The sequence below is a fragment of the Pan troglodytes genome, chromosome 9, assembly GCF_028858775.2.
Source record: "Pan troglodytes isolate AG18354 chromosome 9, NHGRI_mPanTro3-v2.0_pri, whole genome shotgun sequence".
Taxonomy (NCBI): Eukaryota; Metazoa; Chordata; class Mammalia; order Primates; family Hominidae; genus Pan; species Pan troglodytes.
The window spans coordinates 4,514,931-4,535,689 of NC_072407.2; the positions used below are offsets into that span (position 1 = coordinate 4,514,931).

Sequence of the window (20,759 nt, forward strand, 5' to 3'; positions counted from 1 at the left end):
TGTCGCCCAGGCTGGAGTGCAGTGGCGCGATCTCGGCTCACTGCAAGCTCCGCCTCCCGGGTTCACGCCATTCTCCTGCCTCAGCCTCCCGAGTAGCTGGGACTACAGGCATCTGCCACCACACCCGGCTGACTTTTTGTATTTGTAGTAGAGACGGGGTTTCACGTGTTAGCCAGGATGGTCTCGATCTCCTGACCTCGTGATCTGCCCGCCTCGGCCTCCCAAAGGGCTGGGATTACAGGCGTGAGCCACCGCGCCCAGCTCTTGACAAAATTTCTTTAGCAGCTGCTTGAGTGTCCAGTTCATGCATTCCACTTTACCTGAGCTCTGCAGCCTGTAAGCTGTACGTAATTTCCACTTTATTTTTAATAATCAAGTTAAGTCCTGAACTATTTCAGCCATAAATATTGGGCTATTGTCTGATCTTAGAGTTAGAGGCAGTCCAAATCTGGGAATAATGTCTCTTAACAACACCTTGGTTACTTCTAGTGCCTTCTCTGTCCAGGTGGGGAAGGCCTCAACCTCCTGAAAAGGTGCAGATGAACACCCACGTGCACTGATAACCCCCCTCTCAGGGTACTTCCTCGAAGTCCGTACCACAGTTTTTCACAGGGTATGGCTGCCTGGCTCCTGTTTCCCGAACTCCTGGGGGCCGAGTAGGCCCTTGTCGTGGATTGTTCTGAGCACGAATTTAACACCATTTGTTTACAAATGGCTCGAGTAATAGCAGTGAGCCATGGCACATAGAAATGATGCCTTAACAGGGCCGGGCGCGGTGGCTCACGCCTGTAATCCCAGCACTTTGGGAGGCCGAGGCGGGCGGATCACAAGGTCGGGAGATCGAGACCATCCTGGCTAACACGTGAAACCCCGTCTCTACTAAAAATACAAAAAAAAATTAGCCGGGTGTGGTGGCGGGCACCTGTGGTCCCAGCTACATGGGAGGCTGAGGCAGGAGAATGGCGTGAACCTGGGAGGCGGAGCTTGCAGTGAGCCGAGATCACGCCACAGCACTCCAGCCTGGGGGATAGAGCGAGACTCCATCTCAAAAAAAAAAAAAAAAAAAGAAATGATGCCTTAATAACGTCTTTAGTGCTGGTTTTTTGTTTTTTTTTTTCCAGTGGAACTGTTTTACAAATCTGAGGGCCACCATTCCAGGTATGGCTAGCCTCCCGTTGGAGAATTTTTACCATCTTTCTTCAATGTAGTTCTTATTCTTGTGGGCAAACCAAGCCTTTTCGTATGGATTGGACCTTGGGATCCCCAGGAGGGGAATCTCCGGGAGCGGGAGGCATAGCTAAGGCTTCCTCTCTAGAAGGTGGAGTTGTCATTACAGCCCGTTTGCCTCTTCGTCTGCCTTTCTGTTTTGCTGCTTTTCAGGGCCTCTTGCAGTGCATCGCTGCCACCTCTTCTGGGGCCCACACAGCGTTTAACAGTGGTGGAATTTCCTCCTTATACTTTGTTTTTTCACTTCCAGCCGTTAAAAGTCTTTTATTCTTTGTAAACAGCCTCATGAACATGCAAAGTGGCAGAAGCATATTTGGAATCTGTGTAAACACTTGCGTTCTGCTCTTTTCCTAGCCAGAGAGCTCTTGTCAGAGCTATTAGCTCTGCTTTCTAAGCAGAAGTTTCTGCAGACACAGACGGTACCTCTACTGCTGAGTCCAAAGTCACCACGGCATACCCAGCTCGGCAGACTCCCCTTAGTATGAAACTGCTTCCATCAGTAAAATATTCAATGTCCAGGTCCCCGAGGGGCCAATCTGTTAAATCTTTCCAGCTTGAGAACACTTTATCTATCACGTCCACACAGCAATGAAGGGGACTTCCTGTGTAGGGTCCAGCCCTACGGGGGCTTAGCGGGTGTTCTCCCTGTGTGCAGAGACAAGAGATCGTAAGAAATAAAGACACAAGACAAACAGATAAAGAGAAAACAGCTGGGCCCAGGGGACCACTACCACCAAGACATGGAGACCGCTAGTGGCTCCGAACGGCTGGCTGCGCTGATATTTATTGAATACAAGACAAGGGGGCAGGGTACGGAGGGTGAGTCGTCCAAGTAATTGATAAGGTGAAGCAAGTCACGTGATCATAGGACAGGGGGCCTTTCCCTCTTAGGTAGCCGAGCAGAGAGAAAAGGCAGCATACGTCAGCGTTTTCTTCTATGCAGTTATAAGAACGATCAAAGACTTTAAGACTTTCACTATTTCTTCTACCGCTATCTTCTAAGAACTTCAAAGAGGAACCAGGAGTACGGGAGGAGCATGAAAGTGGACAAGGAGTGTGATCATTCAAGCACCACAGGGAGGGGGTTAGGCCTCCGGATGACTGCAGGCCAGGCCTGGAGAATATCCAGCCTCCCACAAGAAGCTGGTGGAGCGGAGTGTTCCCTGACTCCTCCAAGGAAAGGAGACTCCCTTTCACGGTCTGCTGAGTAACAGGTGCCTTCCCAGACACCGGCGTTACCGCTTGACCAAGGAGCCCTGAAGCGGCCCTTATGTTGGCGTGACAGAGGGCTCACCTCTTGCCTTCTAGGTCACTTCTCACAACGTCCCTTCAGCACCTGACCCTATACCCGCCGGTTATTCCCAGGTTATATAGTAATGGAACAAAGAGTAATATTAAAAGCTAATGATTAATAATGTTTATAATAACGATTGATAATTGTCCGTGATCATCTCTATATCTAATTTGTGTTATGACTCTATGACTGTTCTTATTCTATTTGCTTTATTATACTGAAACAGTTTGTGCCTTCAGTCTCTTGCCTGGGCACCTGGGTCATCCTCCACCCACAGCTGACTTCACACCGTGCTCTTCCTTGAGCATGTCTCAGGTTTCCGGGAAGCTGATGTTTTTGGGAGTGCAGAAGGCTTGGGAAGTGTGGTTCCCGGTCTCTCACGTGGCCGTCTGTGGAGTAACGTCCGGATGCTGGGGTACCGTGGGAAGGGTGGTTCCCGGTCTCTCACGTGGCCGTCTGTGGAGTAGCGTCCGGACGCTGGGGTACCGTGGGAAGGGTGGTTCCCGGTCTCTCACGTGGCCGTCTGTGGAGTAGCGTCCGGACGCTGGGGTACGGTGGGAAGGGTGGTTCCCGGTCTCTCACGTGGCCGTCTGTGGAGTAGCGTCCGGACGCTGGGGTACCGTGGGAAGGGTGGTTCCCGGTCTCTCACGTGGCCGTCTGTGGAGTAGCGTCCGGACGCTGGGGTACCGTGGGAAGGGTGGTTCCCGGTCTCTCACGTGGCCGTCTGTGGAGTAGCGTCCGGACGCTGGGGTACGGTGGGAAGGGTGGTTCCCGGTCTCTCACGTGGCCGTCTGTGGAGTAGCGTCCGGACGCTGGGGTACGGTGGGAAGGGTGGTTCCCGGTCTCTCACGTGGCCGTCTGTGGAGTAGCGTCCGGACGCTGGGGTACCGTGGGAAGGGTGGTTCCCGGTCTCTCACGTGGCCGTCTGTGGAGTAACGTCCGGATGCTGGGGTACTGTCTCTGGCAGGGCTGTTTTCTCAGGCACCTTCTCCCACCTGGACTCAAGGGTTCTGCTTTCTTAGAAGTTTCTGTTTCCTGCTGTTTGGAAATTCGTGAATTGTGTGAGGTCTGAGGAGGGGGGTAACACATTTCTGAACGTGAAGTTATACATTGAGGGCGGGTAGAAGCACTGTGGGCTAAGGAGGCTTCTCTGCAGGACCCCCATCAGGACCGTGTCAGGGCGGGTGGGAGCACTGTGGGCTAAGTAAGGAGTCTTCTCTGCAGGACCCCATCAGGACGGTGTCAGGGCAGGTGGGAGCACTGTGGGCTAAGTAAGGAGGCTTCTCTCCAGGACCCCCATCAGGACGGTGTCAGGGCGGGTGGGAGCACTGTGGGCTAAGTAAGGAGGCTTCTCTCCAGGACCCCCATCAGGACGGTGTCAGGGCGGGTGGGAGCACTGTGGGCTAAGTAAGGAGTCTTCTCTGCAGGACCCCCATCAGGACGGTGTCAGGGCGGGTGGGAGCACTGTGGGCTAAGTAAGGAGGCTTCTCTCCAGGACCCCCATCAGGACGGTGTCAGGGCGGGTGGGAGCACTGTGGGCTAAGTAAGGAGTCTTCTCTGCAGGACCCCCATCAGGACGGTGTCAGGGCGGGTGGGAGCACTGTGGGCTAAGTAAGGAGGCTTCTCTCCAGGACCCCCATCAGGACGGTGTCAGGGCGGGTGGGAGCACTGTGGGCTAAGTAAGGAGGCTTCTCTGCAGGACCCCCATCAGGACGGTGTCAGGGTGGGTGGGAGCACTGTGGGCTAAGTAAGGAGTCTTCTCTGCAGGACCCCCATCAGGACGGTGTCAGGGCGGGTGGGAGCACTGTGAGCTAAGGAGGCTTCTCTCCAGGACCCCCATCAGGACGGTGTCAGGGCGGGTGGGAACACTGTGGGCTAAGTAAGGAGTCTTCTCTCCAGGAGCCCCATCAGGACGGTGTCAGGGCGGGTGGGAGCACTGTGGGCTAAGTAAGGAGTCTTCTCTGCAGGAGCCACATCAGGACAGCGTCAGGTGACTCCAACCTCCTCTTGTAGGGTTGCCAGAGGCCCCTGTGCGCTCTACTAGGCCTGGGAGTCTCCACTCCAACTTCCTCTTGTAGGGGTGCCAGAGGCCCCTGTGTGCTTTACCAGGCCTGGGAGTCTGCTCTCCTCACCCCAGCTGCTGCAGGACCTCACTGTCTTGGTACAGGTCTGCCAGGCCCCAATGGGGCTTCCACACTCCAGGCCCCACAGGGAGCCCCTCAAGCCCTCGCCTCTCTCGTCACAGGCCTCCTCTGCTGAAATCTTCCCTTTTCTGGGGCTGCGGTCCTGCTCTATGTGGGTTCAGAGGCCTAAGCCTCCCCGTGTCTCCTGGTGCAGGTCAGAGACCCAGTGGCCACTGCTCCTGCCCCACAGCAGCCCTCCAGGCCCAGGACCGGGGACAACAGGGAGCACTGACTGAAGAGGAGGCTGTCTTGGGACACGGGGAGGATTCCAGGGCCTGTGGGGGCAGCTTCAGTGCTCAGGGCTCACACGTGTGACCCCCTCCTTCCTCCTTCCGGGGCCCCTTTGTTTTATAAAATGCCACAGAGGTCGAGGGGACATGAGGGTCGGGGGGGAGGGGGGTTCCTGGACTCGGGGCCACACCCAGTAGGGCTTGGGCAGGGCTCTAGGGCCCCACTGGCCAAAAGCTTCCTGAGATTACAGCAGTTTCCTCTTCCTGCCTCAGTGCCCCACGGACAGGGGGTGCAATCTGAGCAGAATGAGGTGAGGTCACTGGGTCAGTGGCTCCTGTGGCATCTGGCCAAGGACAATGTGCTGAGAAGTTTCCCCTGAAAAAATCAGAAACTAAACTCACCTCAGGAGAGGCCCCTGCACCCTCCAAGAGGAAGTGGGAGTCACGTGAGGCTCGTCTTGATTGGGGTTCCTGGAGAGGAGGCCCCCTCTCCCTAGGTGGGGCTCCTGTTTCCCCTGCTCTGCTCTGAGGTCCCCAGGGTCCAGTCCCCTCCCCACCGTATCCTGGAGCTTGTCAAGGCCACCAGAGACCTGCTCCCTGTGCCGTCTCAGACTGGACTCTGGGGTCTCCGGTGCCTCCTCTGATTCTGCACCTCGGTGCAGCCTCTGGCCTGGCTGCGCTCTGAGGAGCTCCCTGTGGCCACCGAGCCCTTGGAACGCGGCCAGTTCCATTCTCAAACTGCTGTGAGTGCAAAGCTCATGCTGGATTTTGAAGATTTGGTGAGAAAAAAAATTTCTTTGTAAAATGTCAGTATTTCATCAATAGTATATTTTGTTGATGATATGTTGAGAAACTATTTTGGATATGTTTGTTTAAGTAGATTGCTGGCCAGGCATGGTGGCTCACTCCTGTAATCCCAGCACTGGGAGGCCAAGGCAGGAGGATCGCTTGAGGCCGCGTGGTTGAGGCTGCCGTGAGCTGTAATGGTGCCACTGCCCTCCAGCATGGATGACAGAGACCCCACCTCTAAAAGCAATTAATTAATTAAAATTGAATCCGTAAAAATTTTTTTTAATTAAAATTTAAAAAAATAGATTATTAAAACAAATATCACCCATTTACTTTTGCTTTTTTAGAAACATTGGTACTGGAAGATTTAGAATTGGGTGTGCAGGGCCCACCCTCTTCGCTCATGTCACTGGCCCCTTCCACTGGCGGCATTGCAGGGGGAGCCGCCGTGCATCCAGAAGTGAGGGTCCTGGCCTGGAGATCTGCTCCCGCAAGTCCACCAGGACTCCGGCTTCCTCTCAGGGGTTCACTTCTTTCTTGAATTAGAGCTGGGTCTCCTGGCCACAAAGGAGCTGTATCTTTGAGGCTTGGAGCCTTCTCCAAATATGCCTCGTATGGCACGGGGCAGGCCTCTGGGCAGTGGGCAGCGGGGGCTCGCTGCCGCCAGTCCCTGACCCCCGCCTTGGTGTGAGTGCTTCAAGTGGCTTCCCCACTGCCGTTCAAACACGATAACTTCAGAAGGTGGCATTTGTACCTGACATCTTGGGAATCTTAAGACTTTTTCTAATGGTTTCCAAGGACAGGCTAATAATCAGAGAGATGAGAACAACCTGGTCATCATTAGGAAAACAAAATGTTCTCACTGCACAGGAAAATAAGGTTGATATTTCTGTGAACCTACTCAAATTAACACCCAATCAAAACCAATTTTTTTTTTTTTCGAGATGGAATCTCACCCTTGTCGCCCAGGCTGGAGTGCGATGGCGTGATCTCGGCTCACCGCAACCTCTGCCTCCCGGGTTCAAGCAATTCCCAGCCTCAGCCTCCCAAGTAGATGAGATTACAGGCATGAGCCACCACGCCAGGCTAATTTTGTACTTTTGGTAGAGATGGGATTTCTCCATGTTGGTCAGGCTGGTCTCGAACTCCCGACCTCAGGTGATCTGCCTGTCTCAGCCTCCCAAAGTGCTGGGATTACAGGTGTGTGCCACCATGCCTAGCCACAAAACTGATTTTTTAAAAATTTATCTGGATTGTAAAAAAATATATCTTCTTCTTTTTTTTTTTTTTTTTTTTTCCTGAGACGGAATCTCGCTCTGTCGTCCAGACTGGAGTGCAGTGGCGCAATCTCAGCTCACTGCAAGCTATGCCTCCCGGGTTCACACCATTCTCCTGCCTCAGCCTTCTGAGTAGCTGGGACTACAGGCGCCCGCCACCACGCCTGGCTAATTTTTTGTATTTTTAGTACAGATAGAATTTCACCGTGTTAGCCAGGATGGTCTCAATCTCCTGACCTTGTGATCTGCCTGCCTCGGCCTCCCAAAGTGCTGGGATTACAGGTGTGAGCCACCGCGCCCGGCCTGTCTTCTTCTTCCTAAGTAAGTGAAGGAAATAATGTATACAGTGGTCCATTTCCAAGACAAAGTGCCTTAAATCAGCTTAGGTCAGCAAACTACAGAAGAAACAGGATATACTAGGCCCCTGCTTGGATAGCTGATGCCTTCTTGTCAGCCTTCTCCCTCCCCTTCTCCCTCCACTTAGTTGCCCTTACCCAAACCAGGGAAGTTTAGTCTAAGATAAAAGTTTACTAGCCTGCAAAATAGCTCGGTTTGTCTGTCCTTATCAGCCTGCCCAGCTACTTAGCTCATAAGTCAAATACACAGAGCCCCTGGGCTGACTGGGATTGCAATGCATTGTGGGCTGCAACAAAATGCAGCAGGACAACCCAAAAGAAGACACCTAAAGCTCCTGCCCAACAACCAATGGGAAGACTGTGACCCCACAGTACTCAGCCTATAAGGATGCGGGGGAGGGGCCTGTGCACTGGGGGATAAATCGCTGGTTGTGACTGTGCTGTGAGTGCCTGCCCATCAGATAGATGCCTGATCTTGCAAGACCATCATCAAAAGTCTCACTTTTGCTGTCTTCTGCATTTCTAAATCCATTCTTTGGGTTCGGACGAGTGAGTTTGTTTCTCACAGTAAGCTCTAGAATTTTGTGACTTAGCAGTTTAAGGAAAAAGCAAGTCTCTGTGGGGTCTCTTAATGGCCAAAAAATAGAGTAAGGAATAAATAGAGGTTTTTTTTGTTTTGTTTTGATTTGTGGGTTTTGTTTGTTTCTTTGTTTGAAACAGGGTCTCACTCTGTCACCCAGGCTGAAGTGCAGTGGCACCATCACAGATCACTGCAGACTCCACCTCCTGGGCTCAAGCGATCCTCCTGTCTCAGCCTCCCGAGTAGCTGGAACTCCCAAGTAACACACACATTAGCATGCCCAGCTAATGTTTAAATTAGGGTTTTAATTCACAGAGAAATAAAGAGCATCTGAGCATTCATCTTCCACAAAAGCAATCTGAAATCGTCTCTGTAAGTGGGCGCCCTGTCTTTCTGCAGGCTCAGTGTGGAGAATGAGGTTGCATCTCAGGATGGCCACAGCTCCTTCCTTCCCAAGCCCTTTCTTCAGCAGCCGTGGTGGGAGCTGCAGCGGAAAAGCCCCTTTGGAGTTGCAGCTAGAGGGTGCCTTCCAGGAGCTGCTGGGCCAGCTTCACCAATGCCTGCAGGCGGTCAGGACAGATTCAGAGAAGCTCTGGGTCAGAACGAGGGTGAAAAGCCCCTTCCTCGAGCTTCCGGTCGAACAGCCCCATGGGGGTGCCCTGACCTTCTTGCTCTAATGCAGCTGCTGTTCCCCGGGGCAGCGACTCCCCTTCTCTCCCTCCCAAGTGCGGCCCTGCCCTCTTCACAGGCACACACCCCACAGCACGTGCGGTGCCTCAAGGCGCCCAAGGTGCACGGGGAGGCCCATCAGTGCTGTTCCCCAAGCCTCCAGCTTTCTTGCTGGAATCTTTCTTCCCCACCCCTTTGCAGCTTGGCATGAGCTTGTCACTTGAGGTGGCCAGTGAGATGTTGTGGGCATGAGAGGTGGTGCTAAGAGATCAGGCGTGACTCCACCTCCCGTTCCCACCTCGGAGGCCTGGCAGCACATGCTGGGGGCTCCCCAACCCGGGCGGCTGGGCGAGGACGAGGCGCAGACCCCATACCCGCCACAGGCCCACACTGGAGGGAGTCAGCGGCTGAGTGTCGGGCTGTTCGTTACCACCGCACAGCCTGGCTCATCCTGGCTCATCCTGGCTCATCCTGGCTGACTCGGGGCAGTGCTGCCCGGGCCAGGCGGAGCAGGGAGGACGTGGTGGGGTGTTTGGAAGGCGGAGCAAGAACCTAATAAATGTGAGCCCTGGACTCTGAGGCCGGGCAGTGAATGTTCTGCGGGTGCTGTCTGCGGCCAGATGTGGGTTTTGGCATCATGAGTTCAGGAGAGAACTGGCCGGTGGGTGAGCAGGTGTGAAAGGAAACCGAGAAAACCCAGGGGGGACTTTGTGGGTTAAAAGAGGCAACTGCCTTTCCATCCTGACCAGCAGGAGGGAAGACTGCAGAGACCCTCAAATGTCGATCTCAGCGGTTGCGGCTAGGATGGAATCAAGAGCAGGCCACCGCACCCACCGCTGACAAATCTCCAGGTAGGATCCAGCCAAGGGAATGGCCCAGGAAAGCCCTTTTATTGCACCAAATGCTCCAAGAAAAAGAGACTAAGGGAGTGATTCATGGTCTCAAGCCTGACCTGATGCCACGTTTTGTGCAGAGAGATTCTAGGGGGAGGGGGCAGTGGGGGCTGAGGACGGCCAAGGAAGGAAATGCAGCAAAGCCAAGAGCAGGGAGGACAAGCAGGTGTGACTCCGGCACAGGGACCTGACTAAATCAGACTGAAGTTTAAAAAGCTGATTTACGCCGGGTGCTGTGGCTCACGCCTGTAATCCCAGCACTTTGGGAAGTTGAGGCGGGTGGATCACTTGAGCCCAGGAGTTCACGACCAGCCTGGGCAACATGGTGAGACCCTGTCTCTACAAAAAGTATGAAAAAATAGCCAGTGGTGGTGGTGCATGCCTGCGGTCCCACCCACTCAGGAGACTGAGGTGGGAGGATTGCTTGAGCCCAGGAGGTCGAGGCTGCACTGAGTGTTGATCGGTCACGTCGCTGCACTCCAGCCTGGGTGACAGAGCCAGACCCTGCTGTCGGGCCTCCGAGCCCAAGCCTGGACATGTACATCCAGATGGCCTGAGGCAGCTGAAGAACCACAAGAGAAGTGAAAATGGCCAGTTCCTGCCTTAACTGACGACATTGCCTCATGAAATTCCTTCTCCTGGACAGTGAGTCTCAGAAGTTCCCCCACCCAGCACCCTGTGACCCCTGCCCCTGCCCGCCAGAGAACAACCCTCTTTGACTGTAATTTTCTGCTACCCACCCAGATCCTATAAAATGGCCCCACCCCATCTCCCTTCGCTGACCACCTGCACCCAGGTGATTAAAAAGCTTTATTGCTGGCCGGGCGCGGTGGCTCACGCCTGGAATCCCAGCACATTGGGAGGCCGAGACAGGCAGATCACGAGGTCAGGAGATGGAGACCATCCTGGCTAACACGGTGAAACCCCGTCTCTACTAAAAATACAAAAAATTAGCCGGGCGTGGTGGCAGACGCCTGTAGTCCCAGCTACTCGGGAGGCTGAGGCAGGAGAATGGCATGAACCCGGGAGGCGGAGCTTGCAGTGAGCTGAGATCGTGCCACAGCACTCCAGCCTGGGGGACAGAGCCAGACTCCGTCTCCAAAACAAAAAAAAGCTTTATTGCTCACACAAAGCCTGTTTGATGGTCTCTTCACATGGACGCGCATGACACCTGCCTCAAAAAGAAAAAGAAAAAGAAAAAAAAGTTGATCAAAGATTTGAAAGAGCTGCACTGTCCTAAAAACACAGGCTGGATCCAAAGAGATTGTGACAACTTGAGACTCAAAGTAGCCCTTGGGCCCCCCCATGTCTCTATAGGCAAGAAAGGGGCTGAGGAAGCCACTCAACTCTCCAGCACCCACCCTGTGGGGCCACGGAGGACCGTGGGGATGGGAAGTGTCCTCTCCACCGAGCACAGCCCTCATCTCTTCCCGGAAGTTGCTCCCCGGCGTCAGCGTCCTCACCCAGCCACCCCTGGGACTTTGGAGTTGCTGAAGAGCATGACTGCTGGGATCTGCCTTCTTCCCTTCCAAACCGTCGAAGCCCCTGTCCCTGCTCCTTGGTTGAATACTCGGGGCATGGGCAGAAAACTCTTCATCTTTTTAATTCAGGGCCCTCCAGCTTGGGAGGAGACACAGCTAGGCTGGACGCGGCAACTTGTGTACTTTTGACCTTCGTGTAGCTGGAGGACACCGGGTTGCCCTTGAGGAAGCAGGTGTATTTTGCCTGCAGGAAGGGCAGTCTTCCGAGTACCTCGCAGGTGTCTGGATGTGGTGCGCATTGGTGCTGTTCATCAGACACCTTCGGCTGTCCTCTGGGCAGATGGCAGGGTTGTGTCTTCCCATGGAGTTCCTTCCTTTCGCCTCAGTGACCACGGAGACGCACGTCGAGGTGTGACCTCGCCTGGGCCTCTGCATGAGGGTGGGGAGCAGAGTCCTCCTTAGTGGGAGTGGAGCGTGCACGGGACGTAATTACGTGGGGCCATTTGTTACGCAGCCTAACACAGCCTGTCCTGGCTGATGCAGATGGCCATTGCAGCAGTCATCTGCAGGTCCTCAGCTTAGTCTCACCCTCACTGGAGATCGTAGCCTTGGCCTCACAGATGCTCCAGATCTTTTCCTGGCAGAATTTTGGTGACTTCAGAAATATGATTACTGCTGAACCCACTTCTCCCAGCATTTCTATTTGTGGTTGCCTGGTGTGTTTAAAGTCTGTGTTGATGGGTGCGTATATTTTTAACGTTTCCCTATTGTGAAATTTAATAAATTTACAGCAAAATGTATAAAATACGAAAGTAAAAAACTATCACCCTAGTCAAAAAATGGTGCATTACCCATCCCTGAGAAGATGCCTGCCTGTCCCTGCCCAGTCACGACTTTCACTCGCGTCCGTCCATGTGAAGAGACCACCAAACAGGCTTTGTGTGAGCAATAAAGCTTTTTAATCACCTGGGCGCAGGCGGGCTGAGTCCAAAAAGAGAGCCAGCGAAGGGAGATAGGGGTGGGGCCATTTTATAGGATTTGGGTGGGTAAAGGAAAATTACAGTCAAAGGGGGTTGTTCTCTGGCGGGCAGGGGTGGGGGTCACAGGGTGCTCAGTGGGGGAGCTTTTCCAGCCAGCAGGAGCCAAGAGAAGGAATTTCACAAGATAATGTCATCAGTTAAGGCAGGAACAGGCCATTTTCACTTCTTTTGTGATTCTTCACTTGCTTCAGGCCATCTGGGCGTATATACGTGCAGGTCACAGGGGATACGGTGGCTTAGCTTGGGCTCAGAGGCCTGACAACCACCCCTCCCATCCCAAAGGCCACCACTCCGGACTTCTGTGGTGAACACATTCTTGCTTCTTGTCAGGATTTTAACACCCACGTGTGGGTTAAACCAAACCTAATCGCGTGTTGGCTAAACCCAAACACGATGAGTTAGAGCTTCCAACATCTAAGTTCTTGGACCTCTGCTGATTAGGGTTTTCTATGGAGGCCTCATTATGTACGGACGATTGCTTAAATCATTCCCCTAGGGACTGACTCAATCCGGTCCCTCTCCCGTCCCCACAGGCTGAGGGTGGGGCCGGCAGTTCCAGCCCTCGAATCGCCTGGCAACCAGAGCCCCTTTCCAAAGGCCTCTCACAGCGTAAACGCAGGTGTGGTTGAGAGAAGCGCTGTCTTTACTCCTCATCGCCTCGGAATCACAAGGGTGTTAGGGGCTCTGCAGAACCGGGAACGAAGCCCAAGCCGGTTTTTCTTACTGTATCAGCATATCCATTTCCCATTCCTTGAAAAAATCTTCAAGTTTACCTTTTGTTTCCAAAAGCATAACGAGCACCGCTGCTTTATTGTCTGGGAATTCCAGCACCCGGAGTTTTTGCTGCCTGTGGCTCCTGCTTGTCCCTCGCCCTCACTGTCTTCTCTCTCCACGGTGCCTGTTTATGTTTCATTGTTGGACACGGAGCGACTTCCAGGCCTGGGGTGTTATCTCCATCAGGGGAGGATTGCCTGCTGATTCCGTCAGGCACCGGGAATCACCCAAGTTCAGTTTCAGAAAACTTTTCCATATTTCTGGGTCTTTTCTTAAAATGTATCTCTTATTAAATCTGTCTTTTAATTCATATTTATTATAATAATTCTTCTACAAGGACATTTCTGCCATAGTTTTTATATTTTCTATTTGCCCTACTTTTGGGGTTTTTTTCTTTTGGTGATTATCATGAGAGATTTTTTCTTTTATAACTTTTCTCTTTTTTTTTTGAGATGGAGTCTCGCTCTGTCGCCCAGGCTGGAGTGCAGTGGCACGATTTTGGCTCACTGCAACCTCCGCCTCCCGGGTTCACGCCATTCTCCTGCCTCAGCCTCCCGAGTAGCAGGGACTACAGGCACTGGCCACCATGCCTGGCTAATTTTCGGTATTTTTAGTAGTCAGGGTTTCACCGTGTCAGCCAGGATGGTCTCGATCTCCTGACCTCGTGATCTGCCCGCCTCGGCCTCCCAAAGTGCTGGGATTACAGGCATGAGACACCGCGCTCGGCATAACTTTTCTAAAAATTTATATTTATTCATTCATTCAACAAATACATACACACACACACACACACACACACACATTTTTTTCTTAAGATGGAGTTTTGCTGTTGCCTAGGCTGGTCTCAAACTCCTGGCCTCAGGCTGTCCTTCCACCATGCCTGGCACAACAAAACGTATTGAGTCCCTCCTTTTTGTTGTTGGGGCTTCAAATCTGATCTTCAAATATGGCCCTTTGGCATGTTGAGTACTTGGGTATGGGGGCACTAAGGGCCTCAGAAGCAAAGCCTCTCTGACCTTCTCCTTCCCTCCTATTTCCTGCCCCATTTTCTCCCCAGTGTGAATCACAGAAACCAGAATTCCTTTTCCCCATGGTGAGTCATAGAAAATAGAACTCCTCTCCCCCAAAGCAGGCCGAAAACCTGGAAGGTCACTCTGTCCCTTTCCCTCGGAGGCCTTCCTTCCAAGAGGTCCTGCCCCCATGCGTGGGAGGGAGGAAGGGGCTTTGCAGGGGAGGCTGAGAAGGCTCTGGGCAGCCTTGCTGGGTCCCCCCTCAGCCTTCCCGCTGGCTTGTTCCCGTTTCTGCACAGCTGCACATTCTTCATCTAATCTGAGCATAAAGAGCTTCCCTGGGTCTCTGGGTCTTCTGTGCCACACACACCTTGGATGCAATAAATGTGCTCTGCTTTCCTCTTGGTAGCTGTGTGTTGTTGAAGAGTGTCGCTGTGACCCAGTGACGGGTGAAGAAACGTCTCACGGCTTTTCTGCTCCGAGCGTCGCCGTGACCCAGTGACGGGTGAAGAAAGGTCTCATGGCTTTTCTGCTCCAAGTGTCCCTGTGACCCACTGACGGGTGAAGAGAGGTCTCACGGCTTTTCTGCTCCGAGTTTCACTGTGACCCAGTGACGGGTGAAGAAAGGTCTCACGGCTTTTCTGCTCCGAGTGTCGCTGTGACCCAGTGATGGGTGAAGAGAGGTCTCACGGCTTTTCTGCTCCAAGTGTCCCTGTGACCCACTGACGGGTTAAGAGAGGTCTCACGGCTTTTCTGCTCCGAGTGTCGCCGTGACCCAGTGACGGGTGAAGAGAGGTCTCACGGCTTTTCTGCTCCGAGTGTCGCCGTGACCCAGTGACGGGTGAAGAGAGGTCTCACGGCTTTTCTGCTCCGAGTGTCGCTGTGACCCTGTGACGGGTGAAGAGAGGTCTCACGGCTTTTCTGCTCCGAGTGTCGCTGTGACCCTGTGACGGGTGAAGAGAGGTCTCACGGCTTTTCTGCTCCGAGTGTCGCTGTGACCCAGTGACGGGTGAAGAAAGGTCTCACAGCTTTTCTGCTCCGAGTGTCGCTGTGACGGGTGAAGAAAGGTCTCACGGCTTTTCTGCTCCGAGTGTCGCTGTGACCCTGTGACGGGTGAAGAGAGGTCTCACGGCTTTTCTGCTCCAAGTGTCCCTGTGACCCACTGACGGGTGAAGAGAGGTCTCACGGCTTTTCTGCTCCAAGTGTCCCTGTGACCCAGTGACGGGTGAAGAAAGGTCTCACGGCTTTTCTGCTCCGAGTGTCGCTGTGACCCTGTGACGGGTGAAGAAAGGTCTCACAGCTTTCTGCTCCCACAGTGCCAAGAATTGTTGCACATGATGAAACAAACCAAAACACCCTAAAATACTGGGGGTTGTTGAGGTGATGAACGTTAAAACACAGGGTGATGCTCTGTCCCTCTCTCTGCTTGCCTGATGGCAGGACAGCAAGTTACAAAGACTAAGGTCTTCCTGGCCTCCTCTCTGCCTTTCGCACCTGAAGACACTTGTGTATCAGCTCAGAGACAGAGAGATTCCAGGAGGAGATGTTGCTCTTCCTGTAAAGGTTCCTCCCCACATTTTCCTGCCTTTGTCTTGTTCCCATAGGATTTATGGCTCATGTTAAAATACTATTTAAGTAAGGCTCCTAAGCCATTGCAGAGAGAGAGAAATACTTTTAACCTGAGGCCTCTCCCGTGAGACGGGTACGGCAGGCATCAATAAACTGCTGTTGATTTTTCTCATGTTAATCTCACTTTTATTTTCAGGAGACTGTCTCAACTAAGAACCTAGGAGGGAAAGAACAATGCTGTATCTTCTCCCCTACAGTGGTGGGCACACGGTGTGGCCTAGTGAGCTCTCGTGATGGGGGTCTTAAGACCCACACTGTTCATTCGCCCCATTCACTTCCTGGAGTTAGCACACCTGGAGCTCCTGGTACCACGCACCCTTTGGCAAACCTTCCCATATCCCTTCGATCTCTCACTCCCAGACTGAAGCAGTTGTCTTGCCTTAGCCAGCTGAGTAGCTGGGATTACAGGTGCACGCCACCATACCTGGCTAATTTTTGTATTTTTAGTAGAGATGGGGTTTCACCATGTTGGCCAGGCTGGTCTCAAACTCCTGACCTCAACCTGCCTCAGCCTCCCAAAGTGCTGTGATTACAGCCATGAGCCACCACATCCAGCCTAAACCTCTTTTCTGTATAAATTACCCAGACTCAGATAGTTCTTTATAGCAATGAGAGAAGGGACTAATACACCGACTCTTACTATGTCACCCAGGCTGGTCTTGAACTCCTGGGCTCAAGCAACCCTCCTCCCTCAGCCTCCCAAAGTGCTGGCAATATAGGCATGAGCCACCACTTCTATTTCCTTTATAGAATTAAATTTCTCTTACAAAAGGTCTCAAAATAATTGGATCAAAATAATGTTTCTGCCAGAGTAGCACATTTGGGGCCTACGTTGGCTAGATCAGAGGCTTCTCAGCCCAGTTTATGCTTTTTAACTCCATCACTGAGTTCAGGGTGGAGCCTACTGATGAACTGGCAAGCATTTTCCATGCCTGGAGTTAGCATGAATAGGCCAGGATATAATTCTACATCATCAGCAAATTTCTGGGACAGGGAAACCTTTCACTATTGTTCTGAGCTCAGATTTTAATCAAGATGTCAATGTGGTTAAAGAAGGAAGGCCTGGTTGATCTAAAGGCCTAACACGATGAAAGTTTGGCTAACTTTCTTTTTGCCTCTGGGGTATAAAAGTTACTGAGCAAAAAAGTGAGTAGTTCAGAGCAATCTGGCAGAGCAAGATGGAGAGAAAGAGAGAAGGGCTCATCTGTGTTGAGTCAGTAGACACGCCCTTTTTCATTGTCAATTAACTGCTTTGGTTTTCTATTTGCCTTTTCTATGGAGTCTTTTAGAGAGACAATTTCGGATTCATTTAGTCTTTTAGCAGCCTGTGCATGCCAATCAAAAAATCATCTGGGCATGGAGGCTCTCGCCTGTAATCCCAGCACTTTGGGAGGCTGAGGCAGATGGATCACTTGAGCTCAGGAGTTCGAGACCAGCCCGGGCAACATGGCGAAAACCCATATCTACTAAAAATACAAAAAATTAGCCGGGCTTGGTGGCGCATGCCTATAGTCCCAGCTACTCAGGAGGCTGAGGCAGGAGAATCACTTGAACCCAGGAGGTGGAGGTTGCAGTGAGCTGAGATCATGCTGCTGCACTCCAGCCTGGGTGACAGAGTGAGACTCTGTGTCAAAAACAACATGTGAATTAAAAAATGCATTCCATTTTCTCTTAGTTGCTTTGGATCCCATCTTTTGCAGTGGACACCACAGATGAACAGCTTTGTCTAGGTCATCACTTACCCACTGCAGCCACCACTTAATTCTAAGGTGTCTTTGGTAAAGTTCACCAGTTTCTCTAGACAAGTACTGGTTCTCAGGTGGAGGAATCTCAGACTCTGTGGATTCAGATAAACTCATTATTCTGTCTTCCCAAACCCTTACCTATGTGAAGATGCCTACTGGACCCAGTCCAGTTTCTGTAGGTCCCCTACTAGGCCCAGTTCAGTTTCTGATAGATCCAGTTTGACGCTAGATCTAGTCTGGATTTTTTTTTTTTTTTTTTTTTTTGAGACTGAGTCTCACTCTGTCGCCCAGGCTGGAGTGCAATGGCACAATCTCGGCTCACTGCAACCTCCGCCCCCCGAGTTCAAGTGATTCTCCTGCCTCAGCCTCCCGAGCAGCTGGGATTACAGGCACCTGCCACCACACCTGGCTAATTTTTGTAGTTTTAGTAGAGACAGGGTTTCACCATCTTGGCCAGGCTGGTCTTGAACTCCTGACCTCGTGATCTGCCCACCTCAGCCTCCCAAAGTGCTGGGATTACAGGCGTGAGCCACTGTGCTTGGCCCTGGAATTTTTTTTTTTTTTTTTTAATGCTCAAATAAAGTTGGAGATCTTAGGATGAAAGTTGCAGAACTTGCATGAAGTAGAAAAATTAGGCCAGGCACGGTGGCTCACGCCTGTAATCCCAGCACTTTGGGAGGCCAAGATGGGCAGATCACGAGGTCAGGAGATCGAGAACATCCTGGCTAACACAGTGAAACCCCGTCTCTACTAAAAATACAAAAAAATTAGCTGGGCGTGGCGGCAGGCGCCTGTAGTCCCAGCTACTCGGGAGGCTGAGGCAGGAGAATGGCGTGAACCCGGGAGGCAGAGCTTGCAGTGAGCCAAGATCGCACCACTGCACTCCAGCCTGGGCGACAGAGCGAGACTCCATCTCAAAAAAAAAAAAAAAAAGGCAACTGCCTTCTTTGTCTGGTGCTCAGACTTTCAGGATGCATGTCTGCTGAGCCAGTGTACACCTTAAATAAACTCTCCTTCACCCCGTTCCATCTCTCCAGCTTCCCGATTTCCTGCAACAGCATCCAGGAGGGATCTTCTGGTGGGGATTCCACATCAGCAGCAAGAAAGCAGTGAGTACACGGGCTCCACGGGCGTCCACACCGGATTCTTCATTGCTGCCAGGTGTCTTTATGGCCAGGAGGAGACTCTTCCAGGTCTCACTTCTGACACCTGAACTGCTAAAAAGATAAAGAGACACATTAAAAAATTTTAGGGTCTATTTTAGCAAACAGCAATTCATGAATTGGGCAGCTCCAAACTGCAAGTCGTTCAGGGCTCCCGGAAAACATTTACAAGTTACACATGGAAGCAAAATTTATTTTAAAAAATTGGGCCGGGCACGGTGGCTGATGCCTGTAATCCCAGCACTTTGGGAGGTCGAGGCGGGTGGATCATGAGGTCAGGAGATCGAGACCATCCTGGCTAACACGGTGAAACCCCGTCTCTACAAAAAATACAAAAAAAAAAAATAGCCAGGTGTGGTGGCAGGGGCCTGTAGTCCCAGCTACTCAGGAGGCTGAGGCAGGAGAATGGCGTGAACCCGGGAGGCAGAGGTTGCAGTGAGCCAAGATCGTGCCACTGCACTCCAGCCTGGGTGACAGAGCAAGACTCTGTCTCAAACAAACAAACAAACAAATAAACAAAAAATTGATTGGTTAAATTAAAGCAGTAGCTTCAAAGTCCTTAGTCTGAAGCTGCGTTTTCATGGTATCTAACGATTGTGTCTAGTTTGAAGTCATGTTAGGATCTAGCCATTCATGCTGAGTTGGGTTTCAGTTACCTTATCTAAGAACTCAGGGCACTGGGAGCCTGCTCAATCTAATGGCCTCCCAATTAATTACTTCAACATAATTTTCTGAGAAATCGGGTATCAATCTAATTCCTGTTTCATTGTAGGAGACCTATTTTTTCTTTCTGGAACTTTCTCTTTCTGGAACTTTTTCTTTGATACTCTTCAGTTTCACTGTGGTACATGAAAATGTAGGTTATTTCTTATCTCACCTCTTTGCAGCCTTTCGGTCTGAAGCCCTTCATCTTTCCTCATTTATTCGGGTATTTCTTTCTCCCACTGCTTTTGGCTCCCCCTTCTAGAACATGGAATAGTGACAGGTATGCACCCCTCTCTCTTTCCCTCCTCTCAGCTCCGTGTTGCATGTGCCCTTTCTTTATTCTTTCATGGTAATTCCTAGCACCACTCTCAACGGAGCTGGCGACGCAATGTCCACTCTTCGGTTGGGTCCGTTGCCTTTTTATAATTCTGGCCGTCATAATACTATAAAAGCCAGCACTCCTTCTATCACAATCTGTTCGGCGGGGGAAAAGCTGTCACTTTCTTTCTTTCTTTTTTTTTTTTTTTTTGAGATGGAGTCTCACTCTGTCACCCACGCTGGAGTGCAGTGGCGTGATCTCCGCTCACTGCAAGCTCCGCCTCCCAGGTTCAAACGATTCTCCTGCCTCAACCTCCCAAGTAGCTGGGACTACAGGCACCCGCCACCATGCCCGGCTAATTTTTGTATTTTTACTAGAGACAGAGCTTCACCATATTGGCCAGGCTGGTCTCAAACTCCTGATCTCAGGTGATCTGCCTGCCTCCGCCTCACAAAATGCTAGGATTACAGGCGTGAGCCACCGTGCCCGGCCAAAACTATCACTTTCTAAGTGCTTAACCTGTACCAAGCATGGTACTAAGTGCTTTACATATATATATTGAACACTCGTAACAACCTGCTGACATAGGTGCTGTCATTGGCCCAATTTTTCAGAAGGCAAAATGGAGACACAGAGAGAGGTTAGGCAATCTGCCCGATCTCACACAGCTGAAACGCAGCAACAGGGTAGCGATCTGTGCCGGGAAGGTCGGCTGCAGGACCTGCGCTCAGTCATGTGCTACTTTGTTAGTCCACCTTTTGTATTATTTCTTTCCAGGTACTTAATATTGATTTTTTCTCTAACTTTTTATTTTGAAACAATTTAGGACTTACTGAAAAGTTGCAAGAACAGTACAGAGAGCTTCTGTACCTCCCTCACCCAGCTCCCACCACTGACAGCATCTTACATGACTGTAATATCATTACCAAAAGGGAGAAATTAACATTGGCACAGTGCTGTTCAACAAAGACCTTATTCAAATGTCACGGTTTTTTCACTAATGTCCTCTTCTGTTCTGTTCCATTTTGCATTTCATTGTTACTTCTCCCAGCCTCCTGCAGCCTTGTTTTTCCTTGTATTTCATGATCTGAACACTTTCATAGACTATCCACCAGTTATCTTGTAGAATATCACTCAGTTTGTGTTTGTTTGATGTTTTTCCATTTTGGAACGAGGTTATGCCTTTTTGGCAGTAATACTGCAGAAATGGGCTGGGCACAGTGGCTCATGCCTGTAATCCCAACAATTGGGGAGGCTGAGGCAAGAGAATCGCTTGAGCGCAGGAGTTTAAGACCAGCCTGGGCAACATAGCAAGACCCCATCTCTACAAAAGAATTTTTAAATAGCCAAATGTGGTGGTGCATGCCTGCAGTCCAAGCGACTCAGTAGGCTGAG

At 51.5% G+C, this 20,759-nt stretch overlaps 1 long non-coding RNA gene across 1 annotated transcript; it reads left to right on the forward strand.

The window, feature by feature from the left end:
- The first annotated feature begins 5,389 nt into the window (after nt 1-5,389).
- LOC134807319 (uncharacterized) lies at nt 5,390-11,813 on the forward strand. Its single transcript, XR_010147412.1, has 6 exons — nt 5,390-5,713; nt 7,194-7,321; nt 8,077-9,266; nt 9,358-9,456; nt 9,982-10,143; nt 10,816-11,813. It is a non-coding gene; the product is annotated as an uncharacterized LOC134807319 (long non-coding RNA).
- Nucleotides 11,814-20,759: the final 8,946 nt, after the last annotated feature.